This window comes from Leptonychotes weddellii, chromosome 1, assembly GCF_054177405.1.
Source record: "Leptonychotes weddellii isolate Sample4059 chromosome 1, ASM5417740v2, whole genome shotgun sequence".
Lineage (NCBI taxonomy): Eukaryota > Metazoa > Chordata > Mammalia > Carnivora > Phocidae > Leptonychotes > Leptonychotes weddellii.
The window spans coordinates 128,357,515-128,384,440 of record NC_138369.1 but is presented as its reverse complement, the minus strand read 5'-3'; the positions used below and the strand labels follow the sequence as shown (position 1 = coordinate 128,384,440).

The following is a 26,926-nucleotide window of genomic DNA, read 5'->3' as shown; positions in this document are numbered from 1 at the left end:
AGAAGCAGGCTTCCCCGCAGAGCATGTGGGGCTCGATCCCAGGACCCTGGGATCATGACCTGAGCCAAAGGCAGACGCTTAACGACTGAGCCACCCAGGCGCCCCTAAATTTTTATTTTTTAAAGATTTTGTTTATCTGAGAGTGAGAGAGAGCATGAGAAGTGGGGGGAGGGACAGAGGGAGAGGAAGAAGCAGGCTCCATCCTAGGACTCCGCGATCATGACCTGAGCTGAAGGCAGCCGCTTAACCAACTGAGCCACCCAGGTGCCCCAAGCACCACAAGTGTAGCTACAACACTTACAGTACCAGCAACGAACGGTCTCTGCTTTTGTCTGATATCTTTATTTCACCCTCATATGACTGATAATTTAGCTCGGTCTACACTTGTAAATTTGGTTATTTTATCTTGGTACTTTGAAAATATTTTTCCACTGTCCACTGGCACCCATTGTTGCAGTTGATAAATCTTCAGAAATTTAATAGTTGTTTCTTTGTAGGGTGTGTCTTTCCTTTCTGGTTGCTTTACCTATGGTATTCTGCAGTTTCATGTTGATGTGTTTGAAAAGATTTCTTTTGCTTATCCTGGTTGGGCTTCACTTTGCTTCTTGAATCTGAAGGTTCTTGTCTTTATTCAGTTCTGGAAAATTCTTAGCCATTATCTCATCTACTATCCCTTTTGTTTTCTCTCTTCTCTCAGAGTTCTTGCTAAGTATATGCTAGATCTTCACAATCTATCCCCATGTCTCTTGATCTTTCTTTCATACTTCCTTTGTCTCTGGGCTGCTCTCAGTAATTTCTTTAGATCTGTCATCCAGTTTACTAATTCTCTCTTCAGTGTGTAATCTGCTATTTAACCCAAACATTGGCTTTGGTTGCAATTATTAAATTCTTTATTTGTAGAAGTTCTACTTGGTTACTTCTCAAAGCTTCGTGGTCACTTTTTAAAAAGCAGTATCTTGTTTCTTACTCATGTATTATTTTGTTTAATCATTTTAATAAACTTATTTTACATTCTGTAACCAATAGTTCCACTATCTAAAGTTCACAGGCTTCATTATTTTGTTTGTGATTTCTGTGGATTCATTCATGGTGGCTTATTTCCTCAGGTATATTAAAATTATATTTTGGGTGCTCATATTTAGCTTTTGAAATCCTGTTTATCCTTGGAAATCCTTTCAGTCCTGGGTTAAGAGTGAACCTGTGCAGTGAGGATTTGTATTTGTTTCTTCCAGGCCTCCAAACACTACCAGCCTGGGACCACTTTCTTGACTTGAGGTTTCCTGGACAGTATAGGTACTATAAACTTGAACTCTCAAACCCATGTGAGGGAAAGCTTGTGGTTATGAATTCTAAAAGGGAGATTGTTTCCCCCTTCATGCCAAGTCCAGACTAAAACATACTGATGTCTGCTTGTCTCGCTGGGCTGGTACAGGGGATTTTTTTTAATCCCCAGCTATTCTTGGAGCACATAGCCCTATGAGTTTTCCAGCCTTATGCAGCGTCACTGTCCCAACTCCTTGTATAGGCCCAGAGCCTTGTCTTTGGTCTTCTGTGCAGCCAGTAAAACCACAGAGATTTCTGAGATAGGTACATAACCCTCAGTACAACCATAGTTTCACTATTCTGCTTGCCACTCAGGTTTCTTGCTCCCTCTTTGTGTTGTGTGGAGTTCGGAAAACTATCAGAGGTATTCCTCTTTCTTTCTTGAAAGCTTAGTTATGCCTTTGAAGGGATGTTCTGTTTTATCCAGCATTTCAATGTGTTTCATAATGGGACTGTTTTTCGGGTTATCTAATAATAGTGTGCCATATTGATCTTTGATTCCTTTCTCTCTACATCAATTGGGTTTTTATTCTGCATCTATACATAAGCACAATCTAGCTGCCTTCTCCATTTCCACTATCTCATTAGTGTCCGTCATGATTACTGCCTTTCTAGTTCATTTCCCTTCTATTCTTGCATCTGTATACTACATATTCCACATAGCAATCTAGTGATCTTAAAGTATAAGCCAGATCATTTCCCTGCTTGATACTCTTTAATAGCTTCTTGGAGCAAATCCAGACTTCTTAGCATGGCATTCAAGATCCTTCTTGACCTGAATCTTGTCTACCCTAATGTTTTTTCACAGTACACTACTCTTGCAGTAAGCTCAAGCTACACAGGTCTTCTTAACTGATCATAGCAAGCCCTTTTCTTCCTCCTTTTGCCTGTAATGCTTTCTTCTAGGAGATTCTTACGTCTCTATTCTGTTCTCAGCTTAAATGTTGTCTCCCTAAAGATGCTTTCTCTGGCCACCCCATCCAAAATAATCTTCCCAGTTTTCTTCTCATACCAGATATCACTAGTTTAATTACTGTGTTTGCATATTTGAATGCTCCACAAAGGCAAAGTGATTCATATCCATCCTGTATCTCTGATGCCTAAGTGATACATTTTTTTTTTTTAAAGTTTTTTTTTTTAAGATTTTACTCACTTGCGAGAGAGAGAATGAGAGACAGAAAGCACGAGAGGGAGGAGGGTCAGAGGGAGAAGCAGACTCCCTGCCGAGCAGGGAGCCCGATGCGGGACTCGATCCCGGGACTCCAGGATCATGACCTGAGCCGAAGGCAGTCGCTTAACCAACTGAGCCACCCAGGCGCCCCCTAAGTGATACATTTTAGAGGCTCAAATATTTGTAGAATCAGTGAATACATTGATGAACTCCTCCCTGGATAAAACATGAAGACCTTAATTTCAAGGAGGTGGGATTTACTTTAGCAGCAAAACATAGAGTTTGTAAGTAAAATGCAAAATGGATAATGGATGAATTCCCAGAAACAAATGTACTGAAGCGGATTTATATAACAGCAATGTTGGTCAGCATCTTTGATCGGCACAGACCTGAATGGAGACAATACTAAATTAAATGAGGGACTGGCTCTCTTTCTCAATTTAAAGAACACTCTTCCCGCCCCTCCCACCGCCAAGAAGGAAAAAAAGAGCGAGAAAGAAAGCGAGAAGAGCAGGGTGCACGTGTTCAAACTACGACTCCCAGCAGCCCCAGCGCGAGCCCGCCCTTCGGGAGGTGGTGCGGGTCTCCGCCCCGTGGAGCTCGGGGCTTGGGCCGGCGAGGGGCGGTGTTCTGGCCCCGCCCCTGCCCACTCCCCGCCGCCGCCCTCCCCCAGGGTTGTGGCCACGCGCAGCGGCGGCGGTTGTTCCGCTTCCCCTCTGGCCCGGGCCGTCGCCATTGCCGAAGGCTCCCTGCCCTCCCCTCCCGGCGCCCGCGGGGCTCGGCTGCCGCTCGGCCTAGCGGTAGCAGCGGCTGCGCTCTAGCGCGGCACGTCTTCCCGCCCCGCTTCCCCTTTCGTCCCCGCCTGCCCCGCGCCGCGCGCTTGCACGGGGCGGCTCCACAGCCCGTCGGGAGCTCGGACCGAGGCGCCTCGCTGGGGCGGGGACCTTTCCTCGCCTGGGGTAAGTGTGCAGACAGGCCGGGATGCGGGCCGTCGCTCTCTTCCTCCTTCCCTCTGCGCGGCCTTGCCGGCGCGAGCGGCCCGCGGCAGCCTACCTGCCGGGGGCAGCGCCGGGGCAGCCGCTACCTGCGTGCCTGGAGCCGCGGCTCTTGGGGCGGTGGCTCATTGTCTGCTCCCTAGGGCTGTTTTCTTCGGCTTTAGCCCGAAGTGGGAAGCTCGCTAGGCTGGCGAAGTCTAACTCTTCCTGGACCCAGCCCTGCCCAGGGCCGTGTCGCGCCACAGGCTCTGCCCACTCTCGATCTCCCTTCCCTCGCGTTTCAGCGTCCTCCTGTTCTCAGTTTACTTTAGTGTTCAACCTCACGTCTCGGGTTTTAATCCTCGATTTTTCCTGAGTCCCAGCCCCTCCTTGCTGCCTCTCTGGTCATCTTAGTTTGATTGGTTAGGCATATTGCCTCTAGTCCCTTTACTCTTTTTCTAAACTGCAATGTATAATCTCTTCCATTTTCCGCGTTAGTAGAAACGTATAGTTTTCCGAGGGTTTGAGGGCCTCGCCTGAGAACCGACCTTTCGGATCTTCTCGTGGTTCTTGTTTGATCTTCAGCCAGGAGGTGAATAGTTGCTTCTTTAGGTAATTTAGGTGAAGGTTGGCTTTTCACCGTGTTTGGCTTTCTTTAAAACAACACACATAGGACGTTGCTACAGAGTCTTCGGTGGACTCAACCTTTTGACTAATTCTTTAAAAGATAAACTCATCCCAGAACTAAAGTGTGAAAAGTAATTTCTGTTGTCGGTTGGTGTGGGGCTGTAACCTCCTTGTATCTTCATTTTAATTGGAATACTCTAGGCAGTTGTGAGCGTGATTTGTTTCCTCCTTGATAAATCATGCCAACTCCCATTGATATAATTGTTTCAGTTCTACTTTACAGGTTATCGGTAGTTGTTTGTTTTCTTTCTAACCTTCAAAGACAATCAAAATGGTTAGGCCTAAAATTAGACTACGACGAGCTGTGTTTTGGATCAAGGTTGTGCACGTCACGTTTTTTCCCCTTCTCTGTTTGACTCTTCCGCTCTTATAAGTAGGCAGGATATTGAAATGTACAAGAATTTGCTTGGGGGGTTTTGTTTTTGTAGGGTTATCCAAAAGAATAACATTAAATAAAATCAGATTGGGATGAAGGCAGTGAATAGTAATTTTTAAAGCAGGTTAGAACTTGTCAACTTTGCCAGAAGCTCTGTGGCATTTGTAAAACACACTCATACTAACTTCTAAGTATCTTTTATGTATATGTGGAAACATGCATATATATATATATATACACACACACATATATACATATAAATGGAAAGCTTTGTTCATGTTCTATTAATATAGGTATTGATTTAAGGCAACTCTTTCATCCTTAGCTTTTAAATCTTTCTAGCTATTAATTAGCCAAGAACACTGATTTACATTATGCAAAATGAACCTTTGTTCATTTGTTTTTGAGCAAAAAACAAAATGTTTTTGACTTGTAATATATGTAGGTCTTAAGCCCACTTTCAGGGTTTGGTGAAAGAGGTTGATCTAAATTCAGTGACTTTTGCTTTTACTAAATACTCCACTTTTACCCAAGTGACTTAGTACTGAGCTTTAATACTTTCATCATTTGATAGTGACAGTTGTCCTTAACTTGAGAGGTCTTGTTGGCCAAAGGGGCTACGGTATAGAAATGTTGGAGTGTGGAATTTGGTCTGTTGATGTCAGCTTCTCTGTCAGTTCTTGATAACTTTTACCAAGGAAGAGTTATTGGATATTCCTCTTCACTTAGGGCTCTGATTCCTGGTTTACTGTTACTCAAAAAGAGAGTTAATCTTCTGGACTTTAATACTAACCTTGCAAACCCAAAATCATAAAGTAACAGTAAGTTTGTATTTGGAGTGTATCTACTAAACAAATGAATAGGGGTTCCAGTGGTTCTCTGATCTTTATGATAGGCAGGTTTCTGAGTGGGCATGGTTAACGCTGGTGTATATTTCTCTTTAATTATACTTTTTTAAAGAAAAAAGGTAGAACTTGCTCAGGTAGCTAAGGATAAACTTTCAATTATACTTTTTAAAAAAGCGAACTTGTTCAAATAGATAAAGATAAAATAAGTAAGTACTTTAAAATCATTCCTATGTTTCTTCTGTCAATATCGATTATTCTAATAATCAAGTATAATGTTTCTTTTGACTTTTCGAAATTTCTCCTTTTGATTAAAACTTGAAAGTAGCTTTAAGGCTTTGGGATTCTGATCAGTTTGTTTTCAAAAGCCCTTCCAGTTACTTAGAGGGCTAATTCCAGACTAGTCAGAGGGGGCAGGTAAGTTACTTACAAATCTGAGTTGCCCCTTGTATCCTTCTTGTACCTTGGTAGAAGCAGAAAGAGAAGGAAGAATAGCCCCCCCTTGCCTTGAAGAAATACTGATTGTTTTCTTCTGTGATCAGAATTTTCACTACTTCTTCATTTTAGGATCACTAACCTATTTAAGGATAGTCATTCTGAACATTCATGCAGGATTTCAGAATTCTAGCCTATTATCATCTCTGAGGTACATTAGTACTTACGATTACATGTGCCTCAAATGGTTAGGTGCTGGAGACCCGGGTTTGAATCATGGCTCTTGTACTTGACCCTGGGTAAGACACGTACTCTTTCCAGGACTCGGTTTTCTTCTTCTGTAAAATGGGGATTGATAGTAATAACAATATAATACAAATTTCATTGGGCTATTTATTTATTTATTTATTTTTTTAAAAGATTTTATTTATTTATTTGAGACAGAGCGAATGAGAGACAGAGAACATGAGAGGGAGGAGGGTCAGAGGGAGAAGCAGACTCCCTGCCGAGCAGGGAGCCTGATGCGGGACTCGATCCCGGGACTCCAGGATCATGACCTGAGCCGAAGGCAGTCGCTTAACCAACTGAGCCACCCAGACGCCCTCATTGGGCTATTTAAAGCAAATGAGATAATGCAGGTACAGTACTTTGCAAATGCAGTGCTTAAGTTCTTAATAAAGGTTAGTTAATATTCCATTCTAAAATAGGTTTTACGTTTAATTGCCTCCATAGCAAATATTATGCTCCCAAACAGATTTAAGAATGCTTTCTGGAGGGGCGCCTGGGTGGCTCAGTTGGTTAAGCGTCTGCCTTCAGCTCAGGTCATGATCCTGGGGTCCTGGAATGGAGTCCAGCATCGGGCTCCCTGCTCAGTGGGGAGTCTGCCTCTCCCTCTCCCTTTGCCCCTCCCCCTGCTTGTGCCCACGTGTGCGCACTCTGTCTCAAATAAACAAAATCTTTTAAAAAAATATGCTTTCTGGAAGAGGTTGGGATCTCAGGACCAATTTTCTGAGACCATAACTGTTAAATTAAAAATTATTTTTTTGGAAAAAAAGCTTTGCCACTGATATAAAATACAGGTTTTTCAAATACAAGTTTTTCAAATATTAAAAAGTATGCATATTTCTCATAGAAAATTTGGAGATAGCGAAGAGTATTAAGAAACAGGACAAAAATCATTTTAGCCTCAGCCCTCAGAAATAACCATCATAACAGACTAGTGTTTTTTTCCTTATTTTTAAATTCCAAAAGCAGCACATGCTTATTGTAAAAGGTTCAAGCAGCTCAATTATTTAGAATAAAAAAGTGAAAATTGCTCTTTCCTCACTTTCTAGTCTCATTCCTTAGAGGTACCCACTGTTAACAATTTTTTTTTGAAGATTTTTATTTATTTGACAGAGAGAGACAGCCAGAGAGGGAACACAAGCAGGGAGAGGGAGAAGCAGGCTTCCGACAGAGCAGGGAACCCGATGTGGGGCTGGAGCCCAATGCGGGGCTCGATCCCAGGACCTTGGGACCATGACCTGAACTGAAGGCGGATGCTTAACCAACTGAGCCACCCAGGCACCCCACAATTTTGTTTTCTTTATGCAATTAGAAATAAGCACTATGTGTGTGGTTTTAACCAATTTTTCAAAATAAAAGTTCTGGTTATTATATATTCTTTTCCATCTCAATACATACAGTTGTACTTCATCTTTTTAACCGTCATGATATAGTCCATTGTACTTTGTTTAATTATTCATGTTTTTTTTTTAAAGATTTTATTTATTTATTTGACAGAGAGCAAGAGAAAGAGAGAGCACGCGCGCACAAGCAGGGGGAGCAGCAGGCAGAGGGAGAGGGAGAAGCAGGCCAGAGCAGGGAGCTGGATGTGGGACTCGGGATCCCAGGATCCCCAGGATCATGACCCAAGCCAAAGGCAGTTGCTTAACCAACTGAGCCACCCAGGCACCCTATTCATGGTTATTTATGTTACAGTAATCCCCCCTATCCACAGGGGATATGTTCCAAGACCTCCAGTGGATGCCTGAAGCCGTGGATAGAATGAAGCTTATATATACTATGTTTTTTCCTACATATACATACCTGTGATAAAGTTTAGTTTATAAATTAGACACGGTAAGGGATTAACAACAGTAACTGATAATTAAATAGAACAGTTATAAATAATATGGTGTAATTACAGTTATGTGAATGTGGTCTATCTCAGAATATCCCATTGAACTGTCCTCAACGTTTCTTGTGATGATGTGAGATGATAAATGCCTACATGATGATGAAGTGAGGTGAATGGCATAGACACTGTGATGTAGCGATAGGCTACTATTGACCTTCTGGCGATACCTCAGAAGCGGGATCCAGGGCGGCAGTTGACTCCTGGTAACTGAAACTGCAGAAAGAAACCGTGGTAAGAGGGGACTACTGTACAGATCTTCATCAACTTACAAGGGGGTTTTGTCCCGATAAACCCATTGTAAGTTGAAAATGGCATAAGGCGAAACATTATAGCTTAGCCTATCCTACCTTAAACGTGCTCAGAGCACTTAGGTTAGCCTACAGTTGGGCAGAACCCTCTAACAATGCCTATTTTATATTAAAGTGTTGAAATCTCATGTACTTTATTGAGTAGTATACTAAAAGTGAAAAATAGAATGGTTTTAAGTGTATGAGTTGTTTATCCTCTTGATCACGTGGCTGACTGGGAGCTGTGGCTCACTGCCACTGCCCTGTGTCACAAGACAGTATGGTACTGCATATTTCCAACCCTGGCAAAAGAGCAAAATTCAAAATACGGTTTCTACTGAATGTGGAGACTTCACTCTCACATCTTCGTAAGGATGAAAAACTTAGTCAAACCGTGGTAAGTTAGGGACAGTCTTTATTCTCTCAATTTTGAGCAAGTGAAACCGGAGGCTTATTGAGCTTCCTTATATCTTTGTGCATATGCATATGTATACAAGTATTTCCATAAAAAGGATTCTTAAATGTGCATTTTAAGTTTCAGTAGATGCCAAATTGCTGTCCAAAAGCCTGTATCAATCTATACTTCTTCATCAAATTGTAGAAGCTCTTCATACACAATAGGTAATAATCCTTTACCTTCTCTTTAGGAAGATCTTTCCCATTTCACCTTTATCAAAAAACATTCTTCTTAATAATTGTTGTATTGGGGTGCCTGGCTGGCTCAGTCAGAGGAGCATGCGACTCTTGATCTCAGGGTTATGAGTTCGAGCCCCACAATGGGTGTAGAGGTTACTTAAATAAATAAAACTTTAAAAAATAATAACAGTTGTTGTATTTTAATCTTAATCCTTCTGAAATTTGTGTGGGGTCAAGTAAGAGTTTTAACAATATAAAATAGCTTGGCTACTGAAATGAAATATGGGTATAAACAAAATTTTAAGGGTTTTAGGTTGCTGTGAAAATAAATCTATTATAGAAAATCAGGGAGTGATATTGTAATGGTTTTATTGTAAGCATCACATCTGAAGAGGAAAAGTAACCTTTCCTTTCTAATAGTCACAATATTTATTTCTGTTTTAGGGCTTTATTACATTGACCAGAATTTCCAAGACATGGTTCAGTAAGAGAGGTGATAATTGTCTTAAAATATCTCTGGTATTTTTACAATTAAAGATGATGGCAGCTGTTGGTTTTAGAAAGAGATTCTTTAGAGAGAGATTCTGTTCCGACTTTACAAAAAATAGGAATGGCTTCTGAATTTTATCAAATGTTTTGTAACACTTCTTTGGGTGATGCTAAGGTTTTTCTTCTTTTAACTGCTAATAAGGGTATATATTAATAAATTTGGTAATAGCCAAAGGTACCCAAAGGCACGTATTATGAGGAACCAAAACCCCACTCATGTTAGTTAAGTGTACAGAATTTATTAAAAGAGTAGGAAAAACATCTCAGAAATTTAGTTTAATAGGAGTATACAGGCCATATGGTAACTTCTGAAGTTACTTCTGTAGAATCTTGAAGAATCCTTACTTTTTTATGAGTCTATTTTGATCATTTATATTTTTCCAGATTATATATATATTTTGATTTTCAAAATTTGTTATTATATGAATATGAATGTATATTTTATCATTAAAATCTGTGGTGTTTATTTCCACCTTTTATTGTGATTTTATTTTTCTTGATTTGCCAAATGTTCATCTACTTAGTTTTTAATAACCAGCTTTCAGATTTATTCTGTTGGTTTTCTGTTTTCTGATTCCCTGATTTCTACTTTTCTCTTTATTTTGCTTTTCTTCATTTTTTTATGCTGCCTTTTTTTTTTTTTTTTTTTTAGAGAGAGGATGAGTGAGTGGCAGGGAGGAGAGGGAGAGAACCTTAAGCAGTCTCCATGCCCAGCATGGAGCCTGATGTGGGACTTGATTTCACAACCCTGAGATCATGACCTGAGCCAAAATCAAGAGTTGGATGCTTAACCCACTGAGCCACCCAAACACCCTGTTATGCTTTTTCTAATTCAAATTCTTAGTTCCCTTTTCTTTTTTTTAATAATGAAAGCATTAATGCTCTTAATTTGCCTCTGAGTACAGCTTTGGCTGCACTCTATAATTTACATGAATCATGTACTTATATTAATTACTTTCCAAATAGTTGGTATTTCTAGTTTGATTTCCTCTTTGCCTGAAGAGGTATTTAGGACAGTTCTATTTTCTTTCATTGTTGTCAGTGACTATAGTCTTTTAAACTGTCTTTCAGATTTGCTGAGTTTTTTTTTTTTAAGGTTTTTATTTAAGAGAGAGAGCACACACATGCCCACGAGTGGGGGGAGGGGCAGAGGGAAAGGAGAGAGAGAATCTCAAGCAGACTCCACACTGAGCACAGAGCCCCACGTGGGGCTCGATCTAACAACCCTAAGATCACAACCTGAGCTGAAATCAAGAGTTGGATGCTTAACCGACTGAGCCACCTAGGTGCCCCCTGAGGGTTTTGTTTTTTTTTTAGTATTTTATTTATTTATTTGTCAGAGAAAGAGAGAGAGTGCACAAGCAGGGAGAGCTGCAGGCAAAGGGAGAAGCAGACTCCCACTGAGCAAGGAGCCTGATGCAGGACTTGATCCCAGGACCCTGGGATCATGACCTGAGCTGAAGGCAGACAATTAACTGACAGCCACCCAGGCATCCCTGTTTTTTTGGTTTTTTTGTTTTGTTTTTAAATGATTTAAAGTGTAATCCAATTTGGTAAGTGTTCTGTGAAAACTTAAAGATATTTGTTTGCAGAGTATATGTATAACTTTAATTATTCAAACTACCTTATTTGGTTTATTCCTTTTTAATGGTTCTTATTATAAGACTTAGTCTTCATTAGTTTTTTGGTTTTTGGTTTTTTGTTTTTTTGAGAGTGAGCATGTGTGAGCATATATACACACATGTGGACGGGGGCAGAGGGAGAGAGGGAGAATCCCACGCAGGTTCCACACTCAGTGCAGAGCCCAATGCAGGGCTTGATTTCATGATCCCAGGGTCTTGGGATTCAGTCCTGCATCAGGCTCCTTGCTCGGCAGGGAGACTGCTTCTCCCTCTGCCTACCGCTTCCCCTGCTTGTGCTCTCCTTTCTCAAATAAATAAATACATCTTTAAAAAAGAGTGGGACGCTCAACTGACTGAGCCACCCAGGCACCCAGCCTTCATTAATTTTTAAATCTTAATCTGTCAAAGATTAAGAGGGTCACATTGTTTCTAAGAGCTTGTTCTCACATTGGGACCTTTACATTTTTGTTTCTTCTGCCTGAATACTGTCTTCCCTTCATACATTACTGTTTCAAAGGGGCCTTACCTGATCAGTCATCTAAAATAGCCTCCATCTACCCCACTCGGTATCTAACTTCTTGCTCTTCTGTGTCTGTCTTTATAGCACTTTCATCTGACGTTATTTGGCTTCTTTCATTTTCTTGTTTCTCTATGTCTTTGCTGTTACTGTGTTTAGAACTTAGAACATGTGGGCATGCAGTAGGTATATGTTGGTTGGATGTCAGTTTCTTTTATTTCTAATGATTTTTAATTTTTTAATACTTCATTTTATATAGCAATTTTGTAAAAGCAAGATTGAGTAAAAAGTACAGAGTTCCTGTATACCTCAAGCTCTCCCTTACTCCCAGTACCCCTTCCCCCACCATCAGCATCTCACCATGTGTGATACAGTTGTTTTAATTGATAAACCAGCATTGACACATCATTATCAACCAAAGTCCAAAGTTTAGGGTTCATTCTTGATACTGTACATTCAATGGGTGTGGACAAATGGTGGATGTTGACATGTATCCATCATTACAGTGTCATACAGAACAGTTTCCCAGCTCTAAAAAGCTCCTGTGTTCCACATATTCATCCCTCCCTTCTCCCTAATTCCTGGCAACCACTGGTGCTTTTGCTGTCTCCATAATATTGCCTTTTCCAGAATGTCCTATAATTGGAATCATACAATATGTAACTTTTTCAACTTGGAATATGCATTTAAGTTTCCTTCATGTCTTTTGATGGCTTGATAGCTCATTCCTTTTTAGCAGTGAATAATTTCCATTGACTAGATGTACTGCAGTTTGCTTATTCATTCACCTGCTGAAGGACATCTTGGTAGCTTTCACATTTGCCAATTATGAATAAAATTGTTATAAACGTCTGTGTTTCATTTTTATATGGATATAAGTTTTCAGCCGGTTTGAGTAAATACCATGGAGCATAATTGCTGGATTGTATGGTAAGAGTATATTTAGTTTTGTAAGAAATGTCTTTCAGAATGGCTATACCATTTGCCTTCCCACCAGCCATGGGTGGGAGAGTTCCTGTTGCTCAGCATCTTCACGAGCATTTGATGTTGTAGTGTTTGGGATTTTAACTATTCTGATAGGTATGTAGTGGTATCTCATTGTTCTGATTTGCAGTACTCTAATGATTGATGTTGAGCATCTTTTTGCATGCTGCTTTTCCATCCGTGTATCACCTTTGGTGAGGTATCTCTTCGGAAGTTATGCACGTTTTTAAATTGGGTTGTTAATTTTTATATTGCTGAGTTTTAAAGAGTTCTTTGTATATTTTATATCCAGTATTTCTTTTGCAGGTATTTTTGCCCAGTCTGTGGCTTGTCTCTCATTCTCTCAACTCTAATGGTTTTTATCATGTATTTTGATGCAGTATATTATTTGATGCATGTGTAAGTTATCTACTGCTAAAGGTCTCATTATCAATTATACTTAATAAAAATAATCATCATACTTTCTGAGTCTTGTATTTTACTTAAATTCCTGTCTGTACTAAATGTCTTTGTTCAATAAATTATCCAACTTTGTCTTTCCATGCCAATTTGTTTTAGTTGTCTTTTTAAAATTACATGTATTTATTTATTTGAGAGAGAACACGTGGGAGTGTGCACTTGAGCAAGCAGAGGGAGAGGCAGAGAATCCCAATCAAACTCCGCACTGAGCGTGGAACCCAACGTGGGGCTTGATCCCATAACCCTGAGATCCCATGACCGACTGAGCCACCCAGGCAACCCTCTAGTTTATTTTTGTTTTAATTCAGAGTGAATGCTTAAAACCCTTATTTTCATAATGAATTCTTTTGGGTGTGTTTCTATCATTTTATTTAATGTTTTCTGTTTTTTAATGATTCATTGCTGCTGCTTTAATTGTAAAATATAAGATAAAAATTACCATCTTAACCATTTTTACATATACAATTCTGTAGCATTAAGTACATGTACATTGTTGTACACCCATCACCACCACTTTTTCATCTTCCCCAACTGTACCTTTATACTCATTAAAAACTAACTCCCCATTCCTCCTTACTTCCAATCCCTGGTAACCTCTCTCTAATGACTTTATGTCTCTTATGGTTTTGCCTATTCTAGATGATTCATGTAAGTAGGATCATACAATATTTGTCCTTTTATGTTTGGTTTGTTTCACATAGCACATGATGTTTTCATCCTTTCTGTAGAATGTATTAGTACTTCATTCTTTTTTAAGGCTGAATAATAATACTCCATTGTATATATACACTTGACCCTTGAACAATGTGGGGATTAGGGGTGTCAGCCCCTGCACACACAGTCCAAAATCTGCATATAACTTTTGACTAACCTCCCCAAAATTTAACTGCTAATAGCCTTCTGTTGACCAGAAGCCTTACCAATAACATGAACAATAATTAACACATAATTTTCATGTTATATATGTTATAGATTATATTCTTATCATGAAGTAAAAATGTTACTCAGAAAATCATAAGGCAAATATATCTATATAGTACTGTATCAGAAAGCTGGCATACAATGCACAGTTCAAACCTGTCGTGTTCAGGGGTCAGCTGTATAACACAGTTTATCCAGTCATCTGTTGGTGTTTTCTCGTTTGTGATTTAATAAATTATATTTGTTGCTTTTATCTCACTTACTTGGAATTTATACATCTTATTTTTTTTTTTAAGATTTTATTTATTTATTTATTTGAGACAGAGAGAACGAGAGAGAGAGCACATGAGAGGGGGGAGGGTCAGAGGGAGAAGCAGGTTCCCTGCTGAGCAGGGAGCTGGATGCGGGACTCGATCCAGGGACTCCAGGATCATGACCTGAGCCGAAGGCAGTCACTTAACCAACTGGGCCACCCAGGCGCCCCTATACATCTTATTTTTAAGTCCATTAATTATAGTTTAAATGAATTCAAGTATAAATCTAAATTTAAAAAAAAATGTTCTGGTTTGTCATTCTAAAAGAAAACTATACTTTGAGTCTCCCTGTATTAGAAGACTAGCTTCTCTTCTTAAATCCACCCTCACTTTATCTGCTTTTCCTCTTCATGGTGAACTTGGAACTTTGTATTGTTCATATATTTTTTACCCATTTCATGTTTTTAACTTCATCTTTCAAGTCTTTTATCTTGGTAATTACATTACACAGTGTTAACACAAATTATTTAAATTTTATTTAGATGGAGTTGGTGCTCATTGCCATTTTTCTCAGGCTTACATTTAAGGTGATTCATCATGTTTGTCAACTAGCATTTTCAGCTAATTTTTTTTTTAAGATTAATTTATTTGAGAGAGTGCACAAGAGGGTGGGGAGGGGTGGAGGTAGGGAGACAGAATCCTCAAGCAGGTGCCCCTTTTTTTTTTCTTTTTATTGAAATATTTTGGCAGATCATGTCTTTTATACATGTTCATTAATGTTGCCTGATACATTAGCTCCTTAAAATCTTTGTACTTGGTTCTTTTTTCATTTCCAGAGATATTTTTGGTTACTTTGTTTTAGTTCTGTTTACTCTCTTGAAAATAGTTATGGTAATTACGTTGGCTTGTCATTTCTGTCCTTTGTGTGAGCTTCTCAAATGTTTGTCTTATCACTCATTTGATTTTCCTTTATCTCTTCCAGTGTAGGCTTTATTTCTGCTATTGAAATTTTAGCTTCTTTATATCCTTTAAAAATTTATGCCACTCCCTTTTCTTAAATTACTTTCATTTTATCTTTGGCTTTTCTCTCCATATATGCCTGTTTTCATAGTTTGCCAGACTGTTTGGAAGTTAGTTCTGTGTCTTGTCTTGAGGTGATTCATCATCTAAGTCAGACTCTGCTTCATGTGATGGGTAATTATCTTTTCTTGTGCTACATTATTTTTTGTTGGGATCAACAAAAATTGTTTAATGTTTTTTTCCTTCTTTATCTTTGAATTACAACTGTTATATATTATCTGATGTACATTTGTTAGAAGCGTTTGTGGGTTATCCTTGCTATAGTTGGCTGGGATTCTGGTTGAAACCTCTTAGGTGTATTGCCGAAGGATACATAGCTCCTAGCCTGAGTTCCAGTGATTAATAGACATTTATCTAATATGGTAGTTCTGGTGGGATCTTATCCTACCCTGGTTTCTAACTTGTGCTGTTAGGGCTCTTCTGATTCTAGCCTTATAACCACAACACAACACTTTGCTTATATGACTACACCTCTCAGGAAGCCACGTGCCAATCCATGTTTCTCTGTGCTTATACAGCTCCACCTGAACCGTACATACACATAGGCACATAGACACTTGCTTTTTCTGGAACTTGCATGGTAAACTCCTAAATATATGTGGAAAGATCAGAGGGGAAAATAAGGATCTCTGGCTGCCACAAAACCCACCTCTGCATAGCAAGAAACAGCTTAGTAACAAGGGTGGCTGACTAGTTCATTTCTTTGAGGCTGACTTTGGGTCTCTAAATAAAAGCAGAGAGGGACAAGGTGTCTTTATATCTTTTTTTAGGCAGATGGTTGAACTTAGTTTTATGAAGCAGAGCATGGCTGGGTCATGAATCTTCTCAGTTAAGATTGACCTTATAGTTAGTGAAAATCCTTCAAAGATCTGATATAAATTGTTCTCATGAAAATTTGGGATAGACTACGTGGGTGGCTTCTGATTTGACACCATTTTTTAATGAGAATAAGCCAGCTCCAGTTTTTGTTTAACTTAGATAACCACCCAAGGAATCAAGTAATCCATCTGCTGTTAACCATTTTTTAGTCAAAGATCTTATTTTATTTTATTTTTAAAGATTTTATTTATTTAGGGCGCCTGGGTGGCTCAGTTGGTTAAGCGACTGCCTTCGGCTCAGGTCATGATCCTGGAGTCCCTGGATCGAGTCCCGCATCGGCCTCCCTGCTCGGCAGGGAGTCTGCTTCTCCCTCTGGCCCTCCCCCCTCTCATGTGCTCTCTCTCATTCTCTCTCTCTCAAATAAAATAAATAAAATCTTTAAAAAAAAAAAAAAAAAGATTGTCTTTAAAAAAAAAAAAGATTTTATTTATTTATTTGACAGAGAGAGACACAGCGAGAGAGGGAACACAAGCAGGGAGAGTGGGAGAGGGAGAAGCAGGCTTCCGGCAGAGCAGGGAGCCCGATGTGGGGCTCGATCCTAGAACCCTGGGATCCTGACCTGAGCCGAAGGCAGACGCTTAACGACTGAGCCACCCAGGCGCCCCAGAGGTCTTATTTTAGATTGATAGATTATCACTTTGATAGTAGGAAATGGTATCTTGTTTCAATTTGCATCTCTCTCAAGTTGAACACATTTCATAAATTTATTGCCCCCCCCTTTTTTTTTCATTTTGAATTGCCATTTGGGGTTTGTGGCCAAAGCTGCTGCTTTTTTTTTTTTTTGTAATCTTTGTTCCTTACTTCCCCATTCCCTACCTTACAGTCATTTTGAAGCATTTCTTTCTTGCTTGGTCATTGTTTCACTTTTTCAGTGTGGTGATTGGGTGAAAGCCAAGGGGAAAAAGAAAAAAAAAGAAGGATCACATTTAGATTACTACATTTCTTCACACACACTGCTTCCTTTGTATATAGGGACCTTCCTCTCTTTTCTTGCCTGGCAAATTCCTTCTCATCCTTCAAAAGCCAAGTCTGATTTCTTGGCCTAATTACTCATAAAAATGGGAGCTGTGCGTCCTCTTTTCCATTGTATTCCACACATCCCTATCAGCTCTTACCTTATTTCACAGTAGTCGTCTGTTATTTTCCCACTGATGCCAACTCAGAGGGGACACTGAATCATAGTTATCTTTGATCTCTAGCGTCTGACACAGTGTAGGCACAAAATAAATATTTGACTTAAGAGAGACTAAGGTTTTTTCCTTCAACTGTGTCATTTCCCTGCGCCTAGGGTGAAAATATAAAAAACAGGTCTTTCTGGGAAGTGGAGTTACAAATATTTTTTTTGTTTAGATTTATTCTCGTCTGGGCTTTTTGTTTTTGTCTTTGTAATGATCGGGTACTACTTTTGAGAATAAGAAATACTTAAAACCAATCTCTCTCTCTTTTTTTTTAAAGATTTTATTTATTTATTCATTAGAGAGAGAGAGAGAGGCAGAGGGAGAAGCAGACTTCCCGCGGAGCAGGGAGCCCGATGCGGGACTCGATCCCAGGACTCTGGGATCATGACCTGAGCCGAAGGCAGACGCTTAACCATCTGAGCCACCCAGGCGCCCAAAACCAATCTCTCAAACTTCCAGGTGCTCCCTGTTGCCCAGCACCTGTGACATTTTGGCCCTACTCTACAATCTGATTTTTCACTACTTGCTGCCATATGCCTTCTTGTCTCCTTGCTGTCTCATGAACGAGATCATACTTACTTGTTCCTACTAGTGCCTATTGTCTGGAATCCCATCTTCTGGATGGGAATGTGATCTGTTGTAAATTGAGGATTGTAATGGGGATTGAGTAGTGAGAATTTAGACTATTTATTGTCCTGCTGGTCTTATACTGAATATATGATAGTTAAGGTGAGGTTTTATCAATTGTGAGGATCAAAATAAATAGAGCATTTAATTATCTTAGTTCTAGAATAGTTAAAGAAAACAAAATAGTGACTGTTTCTTCAAATTTTGCTGAGTCCCCTCCAGCCTAAAAAAGAAAAAACCTTCACTTGATTCTGATGCCATCACAGATAAACCTTTCATTGGTTGATTTATTCATTCAACAATTGCTCATGTAGATAGATGAACTGGATACAATACTAGGTGTTAGTGATGTAGTGGTCAACAAAATACTGAATCCGTGTTTGTAGAGTTTATAACATAGTTTGGGAAGATAGACATTTAAAAAGCAAATCCAGTGTGATGAATGTTAAGACAAAGGAAAGAAAATAATATGCATGGGATGGGAGTGAGAAGGTGTCTGAGAAGGTTTTCTAAAGAAACTGACCTTTAAGGCCAATACTTGAAGTCGGTGTTTGACAGGTGGAGCTGGTGGACAGAAAGTAGCGTGACCAACTCAATTTGCTGAGTCCTTTAGTACTGGTTTAGTACTGAAAGTCTGGTGTCCCAGGGAAGTAGAGTGATTGGTCAGTGAATGGAAAAGCTTCCTAGGAGGTCACTTGTGAAGGCCTGAGATGGCTATTAGAAAAACCGAAAGAATGGATAAAACTACAAAAGAACTCTTTAAAACTACAAGGAAATGAGTATGGAAAGTTAGGGGCCTGATCATGCATGTACTGTTGAGCTTTATCTTCAGTCTCTCACCTGAAGGCTTTAAGTAGGACACTGATGTGACAAAGTTTAATGTACTTTAAAGTTGTTCCCTCCCTGCAGTGTGAAGAATAGACTGGGAGCGGCTGAGAGTGCATTTGGGGATAATAACAGTGATTAAGTCCCAGGCTGCAGTCACTTAGAAGTTTTGAGAGGCATGGATGGTTTTGAGAATTAGGATATTTAGAGTGTGAAAGCCTGAAACAAGTGATTTTCAAAAATGGTTTTCCTCCAAGAACATTAATTTCTTAAAAATGGAAAAACTGAACTTTTTTTTTTTTTTAATTTTTATTTATTTATTTGAAGAGAGAGACACAGTGAGAGAGGGAACACAAGCAGGGGGAGTGGCAGAGGGAGAAGCAGGCTTCCCGCCGAGCGGCGAGCCCAATGCGGGGCTCGATCCCAGGACCCTGGGATCACGACCTGAGCCGAAGGCAGACGCTTAACGACTGAGCCACCCAGGCGCCCCAAAACTGAACATTTTTACCTCCATATTTTCCTGTCACCTGATAGAAATTTTACTAGCAGAACACATAATCCAGACAGCAGGTTTGTTTTGTTAAATGATGATGGCCAGTCTTTTTTTCACATATGAAGAACGGCAGCAGAGAATATAGGAGGCATGGCTTTGAAATTATGAAGATGATTCTTTTTCTGAACAGAGCAAGAATTGTGACTTTAAGTAGTTTTGTCACCTTGAGAGTAGTCCCACTGCAAGGCTATATGATCATTCCAGCCATTCTTCATTTGTTTAGAAGTCTTCTTTTTAAATTACTCTAGGAGACTACAGCAATTTCTTTAGAGTTGCTTCTTCCCCAGAGGTGAACCCTCCATCTCTGCCTCTGTTTCCATCATTCCCTTTCTTTCTGGGTCTACATCTGCCACACCGTGGCTTCTTTTCCTGTAAATTAAAACAAAAAGAGAGAGAGAGAGAATTCATAAATACTAAAATCCACCCTTTAAAGGTATACAACTAAGTGGGTTTTGTTTTGTTTTTCTGTATTCGTAAGATTGCATAATCATCACCATTCTCTAATTCTGGAATGTTTCTTTTATCACAGAGAGAAATCTTGCACCCGATAGCAGTCACTCATTTTACTCCAACTGCTCCCCCTTGTCCCAGGCCACCACTTATATATTTTCTGTCTCCATGAATTTGTCTGTTCTGGACATATAAGTAGATTCACATAAAATGTCTTTTGTGGCTGGTTTCTTCCATTTAGCACAGTGTTTTCAAGGTTGATCTATATTGTAGCATGTATGAATACTTCATTTCTTTTTATGGCTAAATAATACTCCATTGTATGGGTATACCACATTTTTTTTTTTTATCCATTCGTCAGTTAATGAAAATGGGGTTGCTTTCACTTTTTGACTGTTAGATGAATAGTGCCTCTGTGAACATTTGTCTATAGGTTTTTGTGTGGACATATTCTTATTTCTTTTGAGTATATACGTAGGAATGGAATTGCTGAGTCATAGGGTAACTCCATGTTTAACCTTTTGAGGAGCTACCAGGCTGTTTTCCAAAGGGACTGTACCATTTGGCAGCACTGCTGGCACTGTGTGAGGGTTCCAATTTCTCCCTGTCCTCACTAACACCTGTTACTTTCTGTCTTTTTGAATGTAGCCATCCTACTGGGTGTGAAATGGTATCTCACTGGGGTTTTAATTTGCATTTTCCTAATGGCTAATGATGTCGAGTATCTTTTAATGGGCTTATTGGCCATTTGTGTATCTTTTGAGAAAGATGTATTCCAGTCCTTTGGGAAAGAATTTTATGTTCAGAGTTGAGTGGTTTAGAGCAGTGCCTTTCAGAATCTTTTGGTAATAAACTAATAACTTTTGTAAAATACTATAAAATGGAAATGAAAGAAAAACCAGACATAAAAAATACAAGTCCCTTTTGTTGTTGTTGTTAGGGTCAACAGCAAATTACTGTGTCAAATTGCTCTGAAAGTAAACACTTTTTCTCAATTTCTGTATTTCATTGAGTACTGGTAAAGGAAGTAGCCAGTCCATGTAGCACTCTTTGAGTGGTACTGCTTTAAATTACTAAAAGGCATTTGAAAAGTAGCGCAACTTTTTCTGTGTTTGAACTCAAGGCAGTAGATTGTTTCCTGTATTTTCTGTACTTCCAGCTCCAGCTCCCAATTCTAATTTGCTATTGAGGTAATCCCACAGAGGGCTGGTTTTGAGGCTTAATGAAAACAAGCATTTCATACAGATTTTACATAAGTTACATTTTATTGGGATAAGCTAGAGGGTCCAGTTTCAGCAGAAGATAAGGCACATGAGATTTGCAGCAAGTGAGGGCAGCCTCTGACCATTTCCCAGTTTTCCTCATAGGAGATACCCTCAGTGTTGATGACACTGTGCTTGTGGAAGGGGGGTTTCTGCTAGGTATTCAGAAGCACAGAATGCAGGTTTACCATAAAGCTCGTATACTTCCAACCCTGAAATTCCACCATAGTTATCTTACTTGTTTGTGAATAAATAACTTATCACTTGGCTGTAACATCCTTGTTCTAAGCATAATTTCTTAACTCATTGTTTATAGTTATACAGAAATAAGCTTTATTCATCCTCAATCTATTTCTGACCTTGTAGCCATGAAGAGTCTGTGAGCATGAGCAGTTCATTATCTCCTGTCTTAAAAGGTCTGGGACGTCTAAGTATGCAGGCTGTCTCTGAAATCTTATAGACTAGGGACACCAAGGAATGCATTCTTATGCCATCCTAATTATTTATGTTTTGGGTGGTGAAATTCTGAAACAGTTGTGGGTCATTAGAAAGTATTTTATTTGTTTATTGTGGCCTTAGACTAATGAGTGTGTATAGAGTATTTTTTAATCATTTGAAGTGAGTTTAAACATTTATTAGTCCCTCTGTGTTAAAAGCATTATTTTGGACAATGTCAGATTGATACAGCAAGTTAAGAAAAGTGTTCCTTTCCAGCCAAGAGTTTAAAAATCTTGTAGAAAAAGAGAAGAAAGATGCCAGTGATAGAAGTACAAAGAAGTGTGTAAGTGTAAAACTTATGGATGGCACTGTATCATTCTGGGTCCAATCAGGAGAGAAACCACATAGTAATTTGAACATGGAAAGAATTATTGACTATAACAGAGTGGAATAATGAGGTAAGAAGAAAATAGAACTCTAAAGAATATAGGAATAGCAGGTAAGGAGCAGCTGCTGCCCCTAGGGCTCATATCTCAGCACCTAGAAAGGAGCCCTCCTTCCCCCAGAGCTGAGATATAGACCTTGTTGGAGAGAGCGTGGCTGTGGATCCCTGAATGGTAGGTAGAGGTGCTGTGTGGGCAGAACTTGCTAGACATCTGTTCTCTAGGTTACCAGAGAAAGTTGTTGACAGGGAAGTATTAACTCCACTACAGAAGCTCCCAAAAAGAGTGGGGAGAAGCTGTTGGCTGCTGGATATGCTGCTGGTCACCTAGCGGTACAGAAGCCTGGTACTGGAGGAATTTGGGAAGCAAACACACCAGAACCAGGCAGCAAAACTTTTCTCCTACATTGTCTCTTCCGCGCCCTCTACTGATAAAGCTTAATATCGTGCCAGCTGGCCAAGGAAAAACACTTAAAGGTCCCAGATCTATTTTCAGAGTGGACAAGAAGGATGAACTTGGAATTGAGAGCCACTAAATCAGTAACTAGCATGGGAATGGTATTAGTGCTATCAGAGCTCATAGGAGTAGAGCTCCTATGAGATTATGACTGTTGAAGAAGTAGTGGTATATGAAGGAGCTCTTGAAGATCAGTAGGGTTTTTTTTTTTTAATTCAACTATGGTTGACATACAATTTTATGTTGCTTTCAGGTGCACAGCATAGTGATTTGACACTTCTATACATTATGAAATGCTCACCACAATAAGTGTGGTTACCATCTGTCACCAGACAATGTTATTAAAATATTATTGACTGTATTCCCTGTGCTATACTTTTCATCCCTGTGACTTATTTATTTTATAACTGGAAGTTTGTACTTCCCCTTCCCCTTCACCATTTCGCCCAAGGTTGGTGGTGGTTGTTGTTTTTTAATTGAAGATAACTGTTTTTTCCTCATTACATGTTCATTTTATAAAAATTAGAGTATGGACAATTATTTTTGTCCTTATGTATATTGTAGAAAGATGGGAAAAGCAGTCAGCTCTATTGCCCATAAAGAGAACCATTGTTACTCATTTGATAAAATATGGCTAGGTAGAGGAGATAGTGGGGAGGGAAAACTTTCTGTGATGGTGCTTGCTGCTGCTTTTGTATATTTGTTTACAGAAATAATTGGCTTTGAAATATAATAATGCTAGTGATGCCTGGTTGGCTCAGTCAGTTAAGCGTCTGCCTTTGGCTCAGGTCATGGGATCCCAGGGTCCTGGGATCGAGTGTCACATCAGGCTCCTTGCTCAGCAGGGAGACTGCTTCTCCCGCTGCCTGCCATTCCCCCTACTTGTGCACATGCTCACTCGCGTACTCGCTCGCTCTCTCTGACAAATAAAATCTTTAAAAAAAATAAAGTGTAATAATGCTAAATGATATATAATAGCATTTTGAGGAACTTTCTGTCTTTGGTGTTTATGTGAAATATATTTATGCATCATTTTGCATTCCTACCAACAGTGCATGAGGGTTCCTTTTTCTCCACATCCTTGCCAACAATTGTTTCTTGTGGTTTTTATTTTCTCCTTCTGACATGTGTGAAATGATGACATCTCATGGTTTTGATTTGCATTTCACTGGTGGTTAGTGATGTTGAGCATCTTTTCATGTGTCTGTTGGCAATCTGTAGGAATTCTTTGGAGTTTTTTTTTTATTATTTATTTGTCAGGACGCACGCGCACAAGCAGGGGGAGCGTCTTCTCATTTTTTAATTGGATTATTTGTTTTGGGATGTTGAACTGTATAAGTTCTTTATATTTATCCGTTATATCATTTACAAATATCTTCTCCCACTCAGTGGGTTGTCTTTGTTGTCTTTTAGTTTTGTTGTTGGAAAACAGTATGCAGACTGATGTCTTTGTTGTCTTTTAGTTTTGTTGTTTGTTTCTTTTGCTGTGCAGAAACTTTATTTTGATGTAGTATTTATGTAACTTAAGTTTGTCAAATAGACAATCATTAGACATCACTTTGGTGTTCTTTAAGTGACGTTTAGGAAGGTAATCACATTGTAATCACAGTGTAATCGCATTGATGGAATGTTGCATCTTAGAAGTCATCATGCTTTAGTCCTTTTTGCTCAAATATTGTCACATGAATGCGCCTCTTAGGAACAGGGTTCTAGCAGACTTAATCTGGGCAAACAAATTGAAAACTAAATCTTCCCCTTGTTGAGGTATAGGAATTAATCCCCCCCTAGATATCAAAGACTGAAGGATTCTCATGAAAGAGAAAGACTTTATAATACCATATTACTGATTATTGGCATTTATACTTTAAAAGTTGGACAGTAATTCTAGAGAATGAAAACAAGTTCTTGGGTGTTAACCCACAACTGGGCTCATATACATGGTCAGGATACATAATGTTAGGCCCATTTTCAGAGAAATATCCTATACTAGTAAATCTAGACTAGTTCTTATTGACTTACTAACCTTTTAACCAGGTTGGTAGAAAAGTGAATTATTTGCTTTCCATTTTTGACAAATTTAAGAAAAATATTAAAACTTACTAGTATAAGTATAGTTTTTAAACCTTTTACATATATTCTCTGACTTAGAAATATCCAATTTAAAAACAGCCACTCTTCCTCTGATTATGTATGAGTAGTTGTACAGAAAGGTTTAGAATAGTGCTGGATTTGGGGCGTCTGGGTGGCTCAGTCGGTAAAGCATCTGACTTCGGCTCAGGTCATGATCTCAGGGTCCTGGGATGGAGCCTCATGTTGGGCTTCCCGCTCAGTGGGGAGTTTGCTTGGCCCTCTACCCCTTCCCCTCCCCCTGCTCATGCTTGCGCAAGCTCACTCTCTCTCTCCCAAGTAAATAAATATAAGCTTTTAAAAAAAAAAAGAATAGTGCCATTCAACTTGAACTTGTTGCCATGATGGAAATGTTCTATATCTGTGCTCTCCAGTATGGCAGCCACTAGCCACATGTGACTGCTGAGCACTTGAAATATGGCTAGTGTGACTAAGTATCTGAATTTTATTGCATTTTAATTAAATAGCCATGTATGGCCAGTATGTCTACCCATATTGGATAGCACAGTTTACGGAATATAAGGAAACCAATTTTAAAGAAAACAAGTAATTTGAAGATGACTTTAGGAACAACTTCCCATTGAGGGTCAGCCTCTCTACATGATAGTATTCCATTTTCCCCAAGTATCTTAATTTGATATATTTTCAAAATTTTTTTGTATCACTAATGTAATTACTAAAATTTGACCAAGATCCATTTATTCTTTCAAGGTATCTTTTAAAGATGCATATCCTGGGGCGCCTGGCTGGTTCAGTCAGTGGAGCATGTGACTCTTAATCTAAGGGTTGTGAGTTCGAGCCTCATGTTGGGCATAGAGATTACAATAAAATAAAAATCCATATCCCTCAGTGATGTCTGTTTTTATAACCTTACACACCTAGTCTTGATTCATGTTAGTATGCATCTGTTGAGCACATACAGTGTGCCAAACTCTGTACTATGTGCCAGGAGTACAAAGATCAGTAAGTCATAATTGTCATTAGCCATTTAGTCTAGCTGGGATTAAGGGAGAGGGAAGTGGGGTTAAAGGAAAACTTTTTAGTGTTCAGTTTTTTTGTTGTTGTTTTTGATTTTAGTAGGCTCCACGCCCAACATGGGTCTTGAAGTCAGGACCCTGAGAGTGGAGAGTTGTGTGCTCTTCTGACTGAGCAAGCCAGGTGCCCCTTAAGTGATTGGTTTTTTAAAACCTCTGTATGCCATTTGATACTGCTTAGGAATATATACACACACACACACACACATATATATATATATTTTAAGATTTTATTTATTTGAGAGAGACAGTGAGAGAGAGCAAGCATGAGCAGGGGGAGGGGCAGAGAGAGAGAAGCAGCAGACTCCCCACTGAGCAGAGAGCCTGACGCGGGTGGGATCATGACCTGAGCTGAAGGCAGACGCTTAACCGACTGAGCCACCCAGGCGCCCCGGAATACATTTCTTTTTAACTTACCTCACTTTTCAAAAAACATGTTTCTTAAAGCAAGGAGAGATTTTTTTGCCTTTCTGTCTTTGCTGGATTATTTTGTTTCATACCCTCCGGTAAGAGGAACGCGGCCTCGGAATTCTCATCACGGTGTACAGGAAGACGTGGCAGCCAACGACTAAGGGTCATTCAGAGTAGCTGTGAAGTGAAGCCTGCTGGCTCTTTGGCGTCTATAGTAGTACCTGGAATATCCTTCCTCCAGTTTTTATCTGTGCAAACTATCCTTTACGTCATTTTTCAAGTTAAAGTCATGCTCTTTCTCAAATCGTTTTGAAGCGAAAAAGTGATCTCTTATCCTTCCGTACTCATGCATTCATTCAACAGATATTTATGGATTGCTTGTATATGGCAGGTTCTGTTGAACCATGTGGGGGGAAGTGAGCTATGTCACTTGCGGACTGAGACAGTTAAAAGCCCACATGCCCCCTCAGTCTCTCTCTTCCATTTTGGTGGCAACTTGTTAAGGTAATGGAACTTTAGGATCTCAGCAGCCCAGATCCATAAATCGTCTTAAGGAGAAGAACTAACTTCCTCAGGTTTAGTGTCCACTAGAAATAAACCTTCATTGTGTTAAAACATTAAGATTTTGGGATATGTTTGATACCTGTGCATGGCCTACTCCGATAAAGGGTTGTTTTGGGTTTTTTACTGGTATGACAGTGCTACTATAAATATTATTATAATTTGCACATGTGTAAGAGTTTCTTGGATTTATATCCAGGAGTAAAATTGCTGAGTTGCAGAACGTGAAGACAGACGGTCTCCTTTACAAGCCAATACCAAGTTGTTTTCTGAAGTAGTTTTGCTACTTTGCACTCCCACTAACAGTTAGGAGAATTCTCTTTGCTTTACATCCTTGATAATACTTGACTTTGGTCAGCCTTCTTAATTTATGCCAATCTAGA

At 39.4% G+C, this 26,926-nt stretch overlaps 1 protein-coding gene across 1 annotated transcript in view; it reads left to right on the top strand.

Moving 5' to 3' along the window:
* The first annotated feature begins 3,174 nt into the window (after positions 1–3,174).
* The window catches only part of PAK2 (p21 (RAC1) activated kinase 2), an 81,453-nt gene continuing 57,701 nt past the window's right edge, over positions 3,175–26,926 (top strand). The window contains exon 1 of the mRNA XM_006742868.3: positions 3,175–3,453. The gene's annotated coding sequence lies outside the window, so the exon portion shown is untranslated. The remainder of the gene's footprint in view (positions 3,454–26,926) is intronic.